Below are 13,683 nucleotides of genomic sequence, written 5' to 3' on the forward strand. Positions count from 1 at the left end.
AAATAAAGACACACAAGACACCAAACTTAGAATTTGGCACTAAAATCAAACAAGAAACATAAAGTATATTTTTTTTGGTTTTATGATTTTATTGATTTTTTTTTGTATTTTTCGAAAATATTTTCGAAAAAGAAAATAAAGAAATTCAAAATTTTTAATAAGAATTCCAGGAATCATGCAATGTTAGTCTAAAGCTCTGGTCCAAAAAAGTAGGCATGGCTTAATAGCCAGCCAAGCTTTAAGTAAAAGCTTTAGTCCAAAAGTTTAGACATGGCTTGATAGCCAGCCAAGCTTCAGCATGAGGAAGACATACAACAGCCAAATTGATGGGAATCAACATCCTCCTACAATGATAGGTGGAAGCCTCGGTCCAAAAGAATTAGACATGGCTTAATAGCCAGCCAGGCTTCAACATATCATCTTGAAACTCTCGAATTCATTCTTAAAAATTTTATAATTTTTTTTTCGAAAACTAAAAATTTTCTTGAAAGATCTTTGAAAAAATTTTGAAAATAAAACAAAGAGAAAATTACCTAATCTAAGCAACAAGATGAACCGTCAGTTGTTCAAACTCGAACAATCCCCGGCAACGGCGCCAAAAACTTAGTGCACGGAATCGTGATTCGCACTTTTTCACAACTCCATGCAACTAACAAGCAAGTGCACTGGGTCGTCCAAGTAATACCTTACGTGAGTATGGGTCGATCACATGGAGATTGTTGGCTTGAAGCAAGCTATGGTCATCTTGTAAATCTTAGTCAGGCGGATTCAAATGGTTATGAGTTTTAATAATTAAAAGATAAATAAAACATAAAATAAAATAAAGTTACTTATGTAATTCCTTGGTAGGAGTTTCAGATAACCATTTGGAGATGCTTTATTCCCTCTGAATCTTTCTTTCCTATTGTCTTTATCCAATCATGCGTACTCCCTTCCATGGCAAGCTGTAGGATCCTCTCAGTGAAAATGGTCCGGCTACCATTTCTGTACGGCTAATCAACTGTCGGATTTCTCGTCTCGGATGAAAAATACCAGGCACAGCTACCACAGGACTAATCATCTGTCAGTTCTCGCTAGTGTCAGAATAGGACCCTTATCCTTTTGCGCACTGTCACTGCGCCCAACATTTGCAAGTTTGAAGCTCTTCACAGTCATCCCTTCCCAGATCCTACTTGGAATACCACAGACAAGGTTTAGACTTTTCGGATCTCAGGAATGCTGCCTATTGGTTCTAGCTTATACCACGGGGATCCTAATCATAAATTCAGATGCTCTGTTGTCAGGAGAGACGATGCGAACCCATGGGTTAGAGATCCAAGAGATTATACTTCAGCTGGTATCCAATGACTACATTGAACATCATGTAGACCGCTTTGTGGTTGTCAGGCACGCGGATCTTGGCTAGGTGAGTAATGAAGATTGGGTGATTGTCACGGGTCACCTCTTCATTCTGACTTATTTGAATTAAGTACAAGAGTATATCTTGGAGAAGAAGTAGGCGTGAATTGAATAGAAAAACAGTAGTAATTGCATTAATACTCGAGGAACAGCAGAGCTCCTCACCTTAATCTGTGAGGTGTAGAAACTCCACCGTTGGAAAATACATAAGAAAGAGGTCTAGGCATGGCCGAATGGCCAGCCTCCCTAACAGCATAATAATTCAAAAAAGGGTTCAAAGACTAAAAAAAGCTCCTTTTACAATAGTAAAAAGTTCTATTTATACTAAACTAGTAACCTAGGTTTACAGAAAATAAGTCTAAGTGCAGAAATTCACTTCCGGGGCCCACTTGGTGAGTGTTTGGGCTGAGCCTTGAAGCTTTCACGTGCATAGGCCCTTCTTGGAGTTAAACGCCAGCTTGGATGCCAGTTTGAGTGTTTAACTCCAGCTTTGGTGCCAGTTCTAGCGTTTTTACGCCAGAAAAGGGTCTTAGGATGGCGTTTGGACGCCGGTTTGGGCCATCAAATCTCGGGCCAAGTATGGACTATTATATATTTCTGGAAAGCCCAGAATGTCTACTTTCCAACGCAATTGAGAGCGCACCAATTAGGCTTCTGTAACTCCAGAAAATCCACTTAGAGTGCAGGGAGGTCAGAATCCAACAGCATCTACAGTCCTTTCTCAGCCTCTGAATCAGTCTTTTGCTCAGATACCTCAATTTCAGCCAGAAAATACCTGAAATTACAGAAAAACACACAAACTCATAGTAATGTCCAGAAATATGATTTTTGCATATAAACTAATAAAAACATAATAAAAAGTAACTAAAACATACTAAAAACTACCTAAAAACAATGCCAAAAAGTGTATAAATTATCCGCTCATCAACACTATTGAAAAGTAACCCTGGATCAACTGTTAAAATAGGAGTGAAGACACAACCTGAAGGAGAACCAACTTTCGAAAAAATGTACATATGCCTCGATGAATGCAAGAAAGGATTCAAGGCTGGGTGTCGGCCTCTAATTGGGCTAGATGGAGCCTTTTTGAAGACACACTTTGGAGGACAAATACTAGCCGCAGTAGGAAAAGACACCAACAACCATATATATGTCATCGCTAGGGCCATTGTAGAGGTTGAGAACAAGAAAAATTGGCGATAGTTTCTGGAGCTTCTGTTAGATGATCTAGGTGATGTAGCTTTTAACAACTGGTGCTTCATGTTCGACATGCAAAAGGTAACATTTAAGCTTTAAAAAATTTAACTGCTACTTTCAAGGACTCTGTTGGGACATAATTTAAATTTAAAGGTTCAGATAGAGTCATAACTGTTTATTTGGGGGACTTAATTGGGGCTCGATAACAGTAATTGCTAACTGTGCTGCATATGATGGCAGGGGTTAAGTCCAGCAGTCCGTGAATTGATGCCTGGAGTGCACCATAGGTTTTGTGTGTGGCACCTGTGGAAGAACTTTAACAAGCAATGGAAAGATCAAGAGTTAAGAACCATGTTATGGGAATGTGCAAGAGAAACAAATAGGCATGGCTTTGAACAGAAGATGGAGAAAGTAAAGAGAAAGAATGAGAATGCCTGGGCCTACTTGAACAAATGGCCAAAGGAAAGTTGGACGAAGGCATACTTTAGCCATGATCCGAAGCTGGATAACATTTGTAATAATGCGTGCGAGGTCTTCAATGCAAGGATAAAGGAGTATAGGGCAAAGCCTATACTCACTCTACTAGAGGAAATACGCATGTTCGTGATGAGAATAATTACAAAAAATAAAGTGAAGCTGCAACACCACATTGGTAGGTTACCTCCTATTCAGAGGAGCAGACTAGAGAAGATAAAGAAGGAGTCACAAAAATGGCGTCCAGTGTGATATGATGATGATGGCTATCATAGATTTGAGATTCATGAGTTTCCAACAAACATGGCTGTTGACTTGGAAAAGCATATATGCACATGCAGATTTTGGCAGATCACAGGTATAAGATTGTTTTTTTTTTCTTACTTGGTAGTAGTTATAAAATGTTTCAGAAGTACATATGAGGTCTCATTGGCAACTTTTGTAGAAAATGTAACGTTGATTGAAATAAAATATGTTAGGCATACAATTTAGTTTTGAACAAATTCTGATCTGAATGAATATAAACTGTTTGTGGCTGAACCTCCTCTCTGATTGAATATAATCTGGATTTCAGGCATGTCATGTGTCCACACATGTGCTGCAATAGCTAGACTCGATGGGAATCCTGAAGACTATTGTCACAAGTGGTTGATAATGGACTCATATAGAGAAATATATAAGCATTCCTTAAATCCCATCCATGGACAAGTAATGTGGGAGAAGTTTCAGTATAGTAGGCCCCAGGCTCCCAAGATTCAGAGGAAGCCAGGTCCTTTGAAGCAGAAACGACAAAAGGATGCATATGAAGAGCCTTCAGGAAGTAAGAAGAGTAAGACAGATGCAACAAAACTACCTAGAAAGTACAAGGAGTTTTCTTGTGCTTACTGTGGGACAAAAGGTCACACGAAGAGAAGCTGCTCCCACAGAAAAGCTAATGACATTGCAGCTGCCCTTGCTGCTGTAATAGCTAAGGAGAAAGAAAAGGGTTCTAATGCAGCAACTAATGTTGCCACTTCTGCAGCAACTAATGTTGCCACTTCTGCAGCCTCAATAAATGCTCCTTCGGAGATTGTGCTATCACAGACACCTTTTTCACAACCAGATAATGGAGATCAGGAACAAGTAGAAATCCAATATGTCCTATTATTTGTGTTTTTAACGTTTATTTTAAATATCTGTTTAATTTAATTTTTACTTTGATTGACAGGGACTTGTATTCTGCTCATGCAACCATAGGTAACTCCTGTAACGATGCCCGACAAATTACAACCTAAGAGGAAAGCATCTCCAGCCCCAGGATCATCAAGTGTTGACCCATTGCAAGGAGCAAGTGCTGGAACATCTTTAAGGATGGCTGAATTCATGAAATTTGTCCCAACACCAGGAGTGAAGCCAGCATTCAAAACTCCTAAGAAGAAATGAATTATATTTAGTTGTGATAGACTATTATAGTTAGGGTAGTTGTTTTCTTAATTATGTTTATCTTGTGTCACTGGAACATGGTTATGTGTGTCCAAATACTTGGCTATTTTGTTAAAGAATTTCTGGATGTATTTTGTTCATGACTTTCTGGATATTTGTTCAGTTGTTGGCAAGTAATGCTTTTGGATATTCACTAAATATAGACACTTTATTTCAGGTTTATGAATGATACCAATATGTTTAATATTTAGCTTTCCTTCTTTACTATTGCAACATGACATATGTACCAGAGGAGCTAACACCATGCTTCTTTTTCATGAAAATTTGAATACAATGCTTTCATTCACCTTCAGAGTACACACCTTCAGGTGCACACTTTTAATCAAAATTTAATCATACTTACACCATACATGACAGTCAGAAACACAACTAAACAAATAACCAAACTTAAAATACTAATCCATATTTTCAAACACCTAATTCAACTTCCATTGAAGTAATTCTCCATGCTAAATTCATCTTCCAACTATCATCACTGCTTGTAGGTTGTGTTTTGCCCACTAAATTCAGTTCTTCTTCACCGTCTGCCCACATAAAGAAATCACATACCACATTCTCGCAGAAGTTGGAGGGAATGAAAGAGGAAGGAAGGGAGAACTCTTAAATTTTGGAAGGAATGATTTGATTTCAAATGCAATGAGGGAATGACATGTGGTATATTTTGGGGTTGGTTGTAAAATTAGTAAGAAGGAGGGAACAATTCTTTAATTTTAGAGAAAAAAATTTAATTTTAATTACAATAAAAAAGTGATATATGGCATATTTTAGTTGTAAAATTAGTAATAGATAATAAATGTTTTAATGGCACTTGACAATTTCTATTATTGTACATTACTACTATGGCACTTCTTCTTGAAGGAAATAAACATTAGTAATGGTCATAATTAATATAATCTACACTTTTAAAAAATTCATATAAATAATTATAAAAGATAAATCATCACTTATTATTTAAAAAAGAAAAAAAAGAAAAGCTCAAATAATAGACAAATAAGTGGTTTACATTGATTGAACTTATGTCAATCTATGCATAGCTTTAATTTAACGGTGAATAAATGAATTTAAATTATTTCAAGAAAATATACATCCAAATTTTTTTCTTTTTTTTCTTTTTTTTTTTTTTTTTTTTTTTTTTGTAACATCCTGCATGATTTGTGTTAGTCCTATTTATGGAAGCCCTCACTAATCCTATTTATGTACCTTCATAGAATATAAAACATCCATGCACTAAATTAAAAAGGGTTGTTTGGGATTAATATTAGTGATTGATATATTGGACAACTGAAATGATCTTGTAGTATACATAACATTTGAAGCGTGTATTGGCTAAAATAAAAATCAACAAAAAATTAAAAGCTACAACGCTTACATTGTGTAGAAGAAAAATAGAAAAAAAGAAATGGTAAAAAATTATATTAGCTTCAATTTAAGGCTGAAAAGCAATTTCTGAAAGGTTAAGATCTATTGTTACTGTTTTAAAGTCTAGCCGGTGGCAAGAATTGTTAAAATGGAACTGAAATTAGAATTGAATATTACTAAAATTTATTTCAACTATTTATAATTAAAGAACTTTGACAACAAAATCGACTTCCTTCTGTGACAATTTACTCAAATTTATTTAATTAAAGCAAGATAATTATTTTATAAGTCATTATAATTTTATCAAAATTTCAATTAAATTTATAATTAAGTTTTTATATTAGAAAAAAATTTTGAGTTAAATTTTTAAGGACAATTACCACTAGAAATGAAAGCAGATCATGTTAGGACAAACTTCACAATTAAAAATGTTGAGTTTGAAAAATAATTTTTTTCCACGGTATCTTTAATCCTACAAGTTAAGAATTAATTTGTTGCGGTACTCAGTTCTATTTAACGATTTATCGCTGGCCAATGGGTTGTTGTATACACAAGGCGGGATTCAAACTCCCGACATTTACTTAAGCGAACTAGTGAGCTAACTAATAGACTAACCCAACTTAGTTAAAAAACAATTTAATTTATTAATGATGACAAATATGAGTTTGGTTGGGTTAAAAGCCCAATTTGTGTTTGATTGTTGTATAGTTGTGCAGGCCCAAAAGTCATTGGTGCAGCCCAAACAATGGAACCACAAGGCCAAAAAATCAGCAAGCCGAATAACAAGAACAATATGTACAAAGAGTTCTTAACAAAGACCAAACCCACAAGCCTCAAACACAAACTCCATCAGCTGCAATGTTACACACTTCCGGTAAAGCTTAAGATGAAAAATGGAGTTCACTTCTCAATCCATCATCGAAGAAAAAAGAGGAAAAAGTCAAATCACATTGGAGCCATAAATCAAATCTAGGGAAGATCAAGCATAATTAGAAAAAAAAAGTTAAAAGTTTTCCATAAACATACAAATCAATTACTTGCTTAATCTTCCTTCCCTCTGTGCATACATTTCGAATAACAAGAAGAAAAAGGATTAATTATTCAAATACTTATTATGTTAACTAATTGAGTTGTGTAATTAGAAATTTTATTTAAAGAGTTAATAGTCAAAATCGTCGTTGAAAGATACCCGATTTTCATTTTGGTCTTCGAAAGATAAAATTAATAAAAATTGTCTTCGAAAGATACATGACTTGGTCACGTTAATCCTTCCGTCAGTTGGATGATGACGTGTCACGTTAAGTGCCACGTGGCATGATGACGTGGTGGGTTAATACCACGTGTCACAAGATGATTGGTTGACGTGTGAGTTCAGTGACACCTGGCACGCCACGTGTCACTTGACATGTAAAAAAGTTATTTATAATCAAAATAGTTCTTGAAAGTTCAGACGTAAGTCATTTTCATCCCTAAAATTTTAAAAATTAATCAAATTAGTTCTTATATAATTTTTTTTAATTTTTTTTATAATATTAAATTTGAAATATTTTTTGATACTACTAATTTTAATAGAAATGTAATTGACAAACAAAAAATTAGTAATTGTATCTTTTCTTCTTAAAAATTTTTTCAATAAAATTATCTCTCTCCTTTAATTCTTCTCAAAATCTCTCTTATTCTTTTCTATTCTAAAACATTTTTCTTACATTATTACATTTTGTTTGAATATATATATATATATATATATATATATATATATATATATATATATATATATATATATATATATATATATATATACTCAAAATTAAAATGTATGTATTTGCTAACCTAAACAAAGTTATATGCTCAAAATCAAAATTTATGTATGTTAACCTAAACAAAGGTATACCAATATTTTTTTCTACCACATATTTTTTTTCATTACAGTATTACTTACATATGAGAAGGAAAAACCCTAATATAGAGGTGAAGATTAAAGAAAACATCCTACGAAAAGTTAAAAGTTTTAAGTATCTTGTGTGTATCATACAGGATAATGGAGAGATTGAACAGGATGTGAATCATAGGATCCAAGCAGGTTGGTCAAATGGCGGAGTGCATCTGGTTTTATATGCGACAAAAAAGTGCCTTTAAAACTTAAAGGTAAATTCTATTGCACCGCTATAAGACCGGCTATGCTTTATGGTACGGAGTGTTGGGCGGCTAAAGGGGAGCACGGACATAAGCTGAGTGTGGCAGAGATAAAGATGTTGAGATGGATGAGTGGTCATACGCGATTGGATAAAATAAGGAACGAAGATATAAGGGAGAGAGTTGGAGTAGCACCCATTGTGGAAAAGATGGTTGAATCGCGTCTCAGGTGGTTTGGACATGTGAGAAGAAGACCGATAGAACATCCAGTCAGGAGGGTGGATGAGATGGAAGATGGATAAGGGGCGAAAGGCAGAGGAAGACTTAAAAAGACCATCCATGAGGTGGTCAAACGAGATCTACATGTAAACGGTCTCTCTGTAGATATGATACATGACAGAGCACAATGACGTCGTTTGATTCATGTAGCCGACCCCACTTAGTGGGACAAGGCTTTGTTGTTGTTGTTGTTGTACGGTATTACTTACATATAGGATGTAATGGTAGTGATATTAAAAGAAAAATTATATAATCTATCTCAAATATATGAAACACACAAAAAAAAGTTATAATCTTTGCATGTAGTACGCTTAAGAAGCAATTCCTTTAGCATATATAATAATAATAATAATAATAATAATAATAATAATAATAATAATAATAATAATAATAATAATAATAATAATAATAATAATAATAATTAAGCAACAAATTTTTAATATTTTGTAAAGTTTAAAATTGAAGCAAAATTTGTGAATCTTCTTGAATTTTGACTTTTAATATCACTACCATTACATCCTATATGTAAGTAATACCGTAATATAAAAAAAAAGATGTAGTAGAAAAAAATAGTAGTATAACTTTGTTTAGGTTAACATACATAAATTTTGATTTTGAGCATATAACTTTGTTTAGGTTAACAAATACATACATTTTAATTTTGAGTATATATATATATATATATATATATATATATATATATATATATTCCAGGAAAATGTAATAATGTAAGAAAAATGTTTTAGAATATAAAAGAATAAGAGAGATTTTAAGAAGAATTAAAGGAGAGAGATAATTTTATTGAAAAATTTTTAAGAAGAAAAGATACTATTACTAATTTTTTGTTTGTCAATTACATTTTTATTAAAATTAGTAGTATCAAAAAATATTTCAAATTTAATATTATCAAGAAAAAATAAAAAAATTATATAAGGACTAATTTGATTAATTTTTAAAATTTTAGGGATGAAAATGACTTATGTCTGAACTTTCAAGCACTATTTTGATTATAAATAACTTTTTTATACACCACGTGTCACTGATCTAACACGTCAACCAATCATCTTGTGACACGTGGCATTAACCCACCACGTCATCATCCAACTGGCAGAAGGGCTAACGTGACCAAGTCGTGTATCTTTCGGGGACGATTTCGATTAATTTTGTCTTTCGAGGACCAAAATAAAGATCGGAGTATTTTTAAGGGACGATTTTGACTATTAACTCTTTATTTAAATTAGTAATTATTCATTTTTTTTCCAAAGAAATTTATATTTTTAGAGCTAGCCAACCCCTTTTTTTCACCTTGAATTGGTCAAAGCCAATAATCTAATAAATAGAAGGCAGAGAGATCAGAAAGATACGCGGACGACTTGACTATAGTATAGGTCAGATGTTTCCGTGAGCAGTAAGCAGCAGATCTCCCCTCATTGATTTTGGGAAAGCAGGTGGTTGCCTGTGAATTCTTTCAAGGCAAAGGGCGGCCTGATTCGACATTGTTGTTTACTCTGATTCGGTCGAGATGGTTTTCGTTTACCAGCGCGTAAGCGGTCTAAGTTCCTATGACATATTATTCTCGTTTCTTTGTTTAATTTCTCAATATATTATTTAGTTTGGTAAGAAAAAACTAATCTGTCGTAAATCGAAACTCTATTTAAAAATTTGTTTTAGCCAACAAATTGATATATACACAAGGCGATATTTGAACCTCTCGACACTTGTTTAGGAGCAGGTGAGTCAACCACTCGACCAATCCGAATTGATTACTATTCTCATGAGCAAAGTATATTTTTTGTCCCTGAATTTTATTAAAAATTTTAAAAATACCTCCAAATTTTATTTTATTTTAATTTGCATCAAATGTATCCCTAATAATTAGTTTTTTCATAAATTTAAAATTAATTTATCAATAATTTTACAAAGACAACTTTTAACAGAAGTGAAATGACTTCTAATTGTCAAGTATTATTAATACACAAGTCCTAAAATTTTTAAAAAATTAACTATAAAGATACATTTGATGTAAATAAAAAAATTTAAAAAAATTAAAATAAAATAAAACTTAAAAATATTTTTCACAAATTTAGAGAAAAAAACTTTTACTCAATTTTTGACTTATTTTTTTAACATGAGAGATTTGATATTCACGAGAGGCTGTGTTATTGAGCTGTTGTTCACAGTTAGTGATTTACACGCATTCTTCTTATTGAGTGGGAATTCTGGAGAAAGAGCGTGAGAGTGCATGTTAATATAAAAAGTTAAAGAGTGCGTGGATAAAAGAATCTTAAAAGGGTCAAATATATTAAACAGAGTTAGAATTTAACGGTAGATAGTAGATACTAGATACTCTTCATATGGATTAATGGATAGGTTATTTTTAAAGGGAAAGAAGTTGATAACTAGAAAAAAATTAATAAGCTAATCGCTTTTAAATTGAGAGAATGAGATTTATGTACGATCAAAGCAATACATTTAATATTAATTAATATTTTATTTTATTAATTTCTACTTTTCAAGTTTTTTTTTTACTTTTATATTTTTATCATTTTTTTTGAAAAATATAAATATATGTATCTACTCTATTTAGTGGTAAATATAAAAAAATACTCAAATTAATTTTTGAAGAATTTTAAATCGAACATTTTAATATTTAACAAATTTTTTATTATTTTGAAAATATTCAAGATTGAATTGATCAATTTATCTTATGATAAAATTTATTGGTTCAATATACATATTAAAAATTTTATTAAATTTAACAAAGGAATCAATTCGTCTAACGAAAATAATTATCAATAATTTTTAAAATAATTAAAATTTATTGAGATTTAAGTAGCCGATGTAAAATTTGTTAGAAACCAATTCAATAATTGTTTACCCCAAAAAAATATATATGTATATATGTCCTCAAGGAAAAATAGGTTTAAGATAAGAAAATGAAGGATTGATATAATCTGTAGATTATAAAATATATTACATACATATTCTAAAATGACTCAAATAAAAATAGTTTCTTAAATTTTTCCGTTAAAAGGCATATTCTTTATAATATTTATAGCAAAAAGATTTTTTCAATATTTACTTAAAAGAGTTCCAACTTTTAGAGTTTATTCATTTGAATACATTAACAAATTTACATTGACTGCATCAATTATATATTATATTGCATAAATGGCCAAATTCGTAACTTATATATATTATAGATTAAATATATTTTAGTATATTAATACACTAAAAAAATTTACATATTAGTAACTTAATATGTATAAATTATAATGTGTATTATAATATATTAGTAGTAATTAATAAATAGGTTAAAAAAAATAAAAATGTATAAATATATAAATAATTAAAAAGTTATTAAAAAATATAGGTTTGTATTAATGTAAAAAAATAACAACTATAAAAAAATTTCTTATTTTGATTCTTTCTATGACAATAAAAATAATTAAATAGACTTTTTAAATAATAAAAATTATTAAAATAAGACTTTAAAATAAGATAAAAGATAAATTTTTAGCAGATTATATGATTATATATGTTAAAGAAGAGAATGCTTCAAAATTTATTTCAGATGATAAATTTATAATTTTAGTTATATAAAATATCACAGAATAAATTTAAAAATATAAAAATTCTAAAATATGTAGTTAAATATTAATTTCTATATAATATAATTATTAATGTTAACTTATATACTATAAATTATATTTTGTTGATTTTTTTATTTTACTATATTTTAATTTATTTTGTATTTAATTTGGCCCCTCTTATAAAATTTCTAAATCCACCACTGTATACTTATAGAAGTATGTAATTAATAATACAAAATTTATTCATAGTTCATCTATCATACATATTTTTCAATTTTTTTTATTTGAATTTTTGTTGTATTAAATTATTTTAAATTATAATTTTTAAAGCATGATTAAAAAAAATAGACTTTGTAACTAGTAAAGCTTTTTTTTTGAAAAATACTGGTTTAATATTTGATAAATTAAAAAAGCTTATTATAACTATTTTGTTAATTTATACAATAATAATAATAATAATAATAATAATATAACATTTCATTATAATATCTAAATTAAATTACTACACTAAATAAATCAATATTAATTTTTTTTATCAGCAATACCATAATCCTAACTACTAAAAAAAACAATAATAATAATAATAATAATAATAATAACAATAATAACATTAATAATAATAATAATATTGTGTATAATTTGTGATTCATTCGGTGCATGTATCAGTAGGATCTCTCCTTAGAAGAATTGATGGGATCCATTAGAAGTCAAAAAAAAGATATAGGGAAGAGAGGCTACTAAACTGGGTAATTATGGTGGCCTACCTATATAATCACAATCACCTCATTAATTATTTTGCAGTTAATTGGATGTATTACTGTTTTAGTTTAAAATTACATTGGTCAAGTATGTTAATAAATGCCAAAATTTTCCAATTATAGTAAATTAATTGAATGTATTTGGCAGGTACTGAAGTGTGGAAAATTTCCAACTACTATATGATCTGATCAGTTAATCCCCCCTTTAAATAATGACACTATTGAAACATTCTTACAATGTGTCAAAATTACCAGTAAAAAATTCCTACAACGTGTATGAAAAAATTTTATCATCTAAGACCGGTTAAACCGTTAAAGATTAGAATTAATGAGAATCAATTAAAACCGATAAAATCCAATTTAACTGAATCATTTGAGAAAAAAATTTAAAATTAATAAAGATATAATTTAAATTTGGATTCTCTTTAAATTTTTGTATTACATATTTTTCTTGCCACCAAATTATATTATCTTTTATTATTTTATATGCTACTTAATAATTATATAATAAAATTGTACAATAATTTTTTAAATATTATTTTAATTCTATATTCACTTATATTTAAATTGATTATATTTTTATTATTCATAATTATTAATATAAATATTATCAAACTAGTATAAATAAAAATATCAAATATTTTTATTAATTAGAATATAATTATTTTTATATGATTATATAATATTTATTAGGGATAAGTACGATTTTGGTCCCTCACGTTGAGGGTCAGAATCGAATCCGTCCCCGATGTATATTTTGATTTAAAATCGTCCTTAAAGTCGCATTTAAATTTAAAATCGTCCTTTATAACTTTTTCGGACGCAAATGCCCTTGCGTCGTTATGAGGCCGTTATGATCATCGAAAATAATAATAAATATATATATATATATGTATAGGAAATTAAAATGAATGGAAAAGTTTAATAATGATACGTTGAATTGAGAAGAGGAAAGGGTAAAGCAGCGTGGAAGCCATTGTTGCAGAGCTCACCCTGAGGACCTGGTGGAG

This window comes from Arachis ipaensis, chromosome B4, assembly GCF_059453495.1.
Source record: "Arachis ipaensis isolate K30076 ecotype BB chromosome B4, ASM5945349v1, whole genome shotgun sequence".
NCBI classification, from domain to species: domain Eukaryota; kingdom Viridiplantae; phylum Streptophyta; class Magnoliopsida; order Fabales; family Fabaceae; genus Arachis; species Arachis ipaensis.